Source organism: Myxine glutinosa, chromosome 7, assembly GCF_964187855.1.
Source record: "Myxine glutinosa chromosome 7, kmMyxGlut1.1, whole genome shotgun sequence".
In the NCBI taxonomy this organism is placed as follows: domain Eukaryota; kingdom Metazoa; phylum Chordata; class Myxini; order Myxiniformes; family Myxinidae; genus Myxine; species Myxine glutinosa.
In genome coordinates this window covers 33,321,230-33,326,355 of record NC_136267.1, presented here as the reverse complement: position 1 = coordinate 33,326,355, position 5,126 = coordinate 33,321,230, and the positions used below count along the sequence as shown (strand labels likewise).

Here is a 5,126-nt window from a genome sequence, read left to right as displayed (position 1 = left end):
ACCACTTATAAATGGAAGAGGAGGAGGAACAGAACAAAAACAACATTTGGGGTATAAAAACATTGGTTCCAAGAATGTAGCAAAAATCAATGCAACATTACATAATGACCTACACTATGGGGCACAGACAAACAAACATAGGTTGGCAACCATTGCGCAGGCTTCATGGGGGCTAATGGTCTCCTTCTGCGGTGTTTATAACAATAGGTTGGCAACCATTGCGCAGGCTTCATGGGGGCTAATGGTCTCCTCCTGCGGTGTTTCTAACAATATGTTGGCAACCATTGCGTAGGCTTCATGGAGGCTAATGGTCTCCGACTGCGGTGTTTATAACAATAGGTTGGCAACCATTGCGCAGGCTGCATGGGGGCTAATGGTCTCCTCCTGCGGTGTTTATAACAATAGGTTGGCAACCATTGCGCAGGCTTCATGGGGGCTAATGGTCTCCTCCTGCGGTGTTTCTAACAATATGTTGGCAACCATTGCGCAGGCTTCATGGGGGCTAATGGTCTCCTCCTGCGGTGTTTATAACAATATGTTGGCAACCATTGCGCAGGCTTCATGGGGGCTAATGGTCTCCTCCTACGGTGTTTATAACAATAGGTTGGCAACCATTGTGCAGGCTTCATGGGGGCTAATGGTCTCCTCCTGCGGTGTTTCTAACAATATGTTGGCAACCATTGCGTAGGCTTCATGGAGGCTAATGGTCTCCGACTGCGGTGTTTATAACAATAGGTTGGCAACCATTGCGCAGGCTTCATGGGGGCTAATGGTCTCCTACTGCGGTGTTTATAACAATAGGTTGGCAACCATTGCGCAGGCTTCATGGAGGCTAATGGTCTCCTTCTGCGGTGTTTATAACAATAGGTTGGCAACCATTGCGCAGGCTTCATGGGGGCTAATGGTCTCCTTCTGTGGTGTTTATAACAATAAGTTACCAACCATTGCGCAGGCTTCATGGGGGCTAATGGTCTCCTTCTGCGGTGTTTATAACAATAGGTTGGCAACCATTGCGTAGGCTTCATGGAGGCTAATGGTCTCCTTCTGCGGTGTTTATAACAATAGGTTGGCAACCATTGCGTAGGCTTCATGGAGGCTAATGGTCTCCTTCTGCGGTGTTTATATCAATAGGTTGGCAACCATTGCGTAGGCTTCATGGAGGCTAATGGTCTCCTTCTGCGGTGTTTATAACAATAGGTTGGCAACCATTGCGTAGGCTTCATGGAGGCTAATGGTCTCCTTCTGCGGTGTTTATAACAATAGGTTGGCAACCATTGCGCAGGCTTCATGGGGGCTAATGGTCTCCTACTGCGGTGTTTATAACAATAGGTTGGCAACCATTGCGTAGGCTTCATGGAGGCTAATGGTCTCCTTCTGCGGTGTTTATAACAATAGGTTGGCAACCATTGCGTAGGCTTCATGGGGGCTAATGGTCTCCTTCTGCGGTGTTTATAACAATAGGTTGGCAACCATTGCGCAGGCTTCATGGGGGCTAATGGTCTCCTACTGCGGTGTTTATAACAATAGGTTGGCAACCATTGCGTAGGCTTCATGGAGGCTAATGGTCTCCTTCTGCGGTGAAGTTCATTTCAATGGAACTCGTGTTGGGGATTTCGTGGGAAAAGAAACGTTTGCAAGATTGATTGTGGGTTGTTTGTCTTTTCGTGAATGAACAATATCCACCTGAAAAATGAAACAAGGAAAAACATGGAATATCTGGAACAATTCAAGAAAACAGGAATTCTTCATGAGCTTCCCATGAAACAAGTTACCATTATTTTATGGTTAACCATTAAACATCTAATCTTGTGCAAACAGGGTGATTTGGAGAGTTGATATCATTGCCAGGAGTTTGGGTTCATTAATTTCGTTTTCCAAACCTCGGGATAAAAGGGTTAAGGGAGAGGTGGGTATAAAGAGGGTTCAGGAAGAGCATAAAACAGACGCTGCGGAGACGGATCTTGTGGAACAGGATAAAAATGGAGGGGCTGTGGACATACTGCTTTGTGATTCTCTTCAACTCTGTTTATGGACAAGGTCAGGTTCAATCTCCTAAACTCCTTTCTTTGTCTTCTTCCCAGTAATCCTTTATGAACGTACCACCAACACTTAGCACGTAATAACAGGACATCTCAGTAGTAACCATTTTACCTGTTTGTACTCGATTCCCCAAAAAGGTAACTCTTCCAGGAGGGTTATTTACACAGTATGTCTTTTGAAAGGGGCATTTCCTTCAGGACAGACATTCCTGAATTTTACACAGAAATTATTTTAAGGCTGACAGTGCAGCTCCGATGTGTTGGGCTTTTCACTGTCTCGTCTGGGTGTGATTCCCAACTTGATAACTGTCATTCCAGGTGTTGCTAAAGAAGAGTGTTGCAGTCACGAGTGTGCCGTCAATTGGATGTGACAGTTACCTTTGGACGGACTCTTCTGTCAGCGTTGGTTGTGCTTGTGCACGACAAAGATCCCAGTGTGTCTTTCCTATGGAGCAGGAAATTGTCACCAGCAGTTTGATCAAATTCCAACTCCATGTGCTGACGACTGCTGGGAGGAAATACCAAAGCACCCATTGTAAACCTTGCCATGAGAATTCTTCAGAAGCACAGAACCTGCCTTCGTTTGCAGATGTGAGATATCCGATGGCACCCTTCAACAAGGAAAACAAGGAGCAATCAGAGATTGCAGACCCTCGCCAGGATGTATTTTCAGTGGTTTTTCAAGGCTTTTGTGTTAAAACAAATATGGCGACTGAACCACGTGACCGATAACGTCATCATTTTTTTTTTCTAAACTAATTTATTCCTAGATTATGCTCAAGAAATTTCATCTTGATCGGATGAAGTTTTGTACTTGTCGAATTATGACGTTATAATGGAGGCACCTACGACATCATCATTAACATATCTTATTCCCCATGGAGAGTTCTTTACAATGAGCCATGTCTCAATTTTTTCAATTCAGCGCTGCCGGAGATATAGAGGTGCAGTTTTTCCGTTTTTCCAAGATGGCGGCCGAACCACGTGACCGATGACGTCATAATTATCATAAAACAATTCTACAGGTGGAGTTGCACTTATGGTGAAACTTTTCTGCCAATCGGACCAACGACTGCAGAGAAAATCATATTTATTCTGTGCGGACAAACAAACAAGAAGACGTCACACGGAGTGCAAAATCCGCCCCCCCCCCCACCCCCCCCGTCCCCAAAAGTTTTCCATTGACACAGCAAATTGTCCATTTCATCAAGATGAAAATTGTCGATCTTGATCAAAGCTCGGGTCAATAGGATGAAAAGTAATGATTTTTCAGATGAAAATTGATGATTTTGGAAAGTTGACCTTGAATTGACCTTTTGACCTCAAAAATAGTTTGTCTCCCTCTTTAATGACTGAATGTGCAAATGATGTTCAATTTTCAAGTCAATCGGATAAAAAATGGCGATTTTAGAAATTTGACCTCCAGATGACCAATGACCTTTGACCTCAAAATCAATAGGCTTCTCAATTGTGACGATCTCTACAACTTGGTGAAGTTTCGTGACGATCGATTTGGAATTGTAACCTGTAGGCCGGTGACAAAGAAACAGACAAACAGACAGACAGAACCACAAACGCAACCGACCAATATACTTGAAAAATCTTCGATTTTGCAAGTAACAAACAAACAGACAAACAAACAGACGACAGTCAAATGTACTCAAATGCAATACCCTCTCCTCTGGTGAGGATAAAAAAAGACGTAAAATGTCATAGCCCCGTGGGTTTAGCAATTTCGCTGTAAGGAATTAAAGGCCACCAGTAGGCCCTCTTTGGTAGGATTACAAAACAAAAGCTTCCTCATATGTATACTCTCATGTGTCGTTCGTGTTATATATATATATATATGTATAAAACACCAGTAGGCCCCCCGCTCTCCCTCATATATATATATATATATATATTGTTGCGGTTTTGTAAATAAAGGCAACCCCTCCCCCCCCATAGTTAGTTACACCACAACATGTAGCCTCACATAGTTAGTTCTTTCTCATTAAATGTGAAGTATAGTCTCCTTCCCAGTGTTAGTATGTGTTGAGGCAGGCAGGGTAATGGTAGGCCTCATTGCAGCCTAAAGTGCCTTGTCATGGGCCTAGGCCAGGCCTTGCAGGCCCGAGGGAGGAGCTGGAGGGCGTGACCGGTGAGCAGCGAGTAGCCAATGGGAGCTGAAGGGAGTGGCCAAGGGTGACCAATAAGGGGCTGTCATGACACGTGACCCCAGGTGGCCAATGGAGGCCTGTGGAACGTTCGATTGAGGGTGTCGGGGGGCTATAAAACCCGGCCCGGACCCCCGCTCTCCCTCTCTCTCAGACTCGTGCCAGGCTCCTGAATATACTCTCTGCCTCGCTCTCTCTTGCCGGGTTCCAGCGACTACCAGCTCTCTTCTTGCTGGGGTTTGAGATACGCTGCTCCTCTTGTCAGGTTCCTGCTACGTGCACGTCCTTGACCAACGTCCCTGCCGTTTGCCGTGATCATCTCCGTCTGTGGTATCCAAGGTTGGAGCGATCCCTGGGGGGTTTCCGTCCAACGAGCCCGTCCAGGCAAACTGCACGAAGCGGCCGCGCTATGTGCGCATTCTCCACTTCCTTCCCTTCCCCGAACGAATCTGAGGGCCCTTGTCTGGGCACGAAGGTAAGGCCGCTAAGATTCTTCGCTGTGTCCCTTTTCTGTAAATACTGTGAATGTAAATAAATCCTGTGGTTTGGTTTCCAACCTGGCCGTCATCGTCCTTTCAACATTGGCCTAGCATTGCACGAATTAAAACCGCTCGATCGGGTTCAATAGTGTTAACGGCACGAGTTACGCAACGCACAACCGCTCGGGCGTTCAGTACCAGCGTGACTCGTGCGAGGTTCAGTCCCCGTTCTCACAGCTGCGTGTGTCGAAGGTACTCGGGTCGTGACCGTTAACCCTTCCATGCGTAGTTGCGGGTTCGGAGGCTGGAATTGCTTAGCAATCCGTCCACCACGAGTGTAGTGTGGGTGGCAGCCTCGTGGACTCAAAGTTCGAGGGGGAGTAGGGCTTAACCTCCCCTTAGTACATCGACGAACCCGAGATCCGCAACAATATATACAGTCACGTGAAAAA

At 46.2% G+C, this 5,126-nt stretch overlaps 1 long non-coding RNA gene across 1 annotated transcript; it reads left to right on the top strand.

Moving 5' to 3' along the window:
* The first annotated feature begins 1,922 nt into the window (after nt 1-1,922).
* On the top strand, nt 1,923-4,751 carry LOC144892790 (uncharacterized). Its single transcript, XR_013623945.1, has 2 exons — nt 1,923-2,037; nt 4,461-4,751. It is a non-coding gene; the product is annotated as an uncharacterized LOC144892790 (long non-coding RNA).
* The last annotated feature ends 375 nt before the right edge of the window (nt 4,752-5,126 follow it).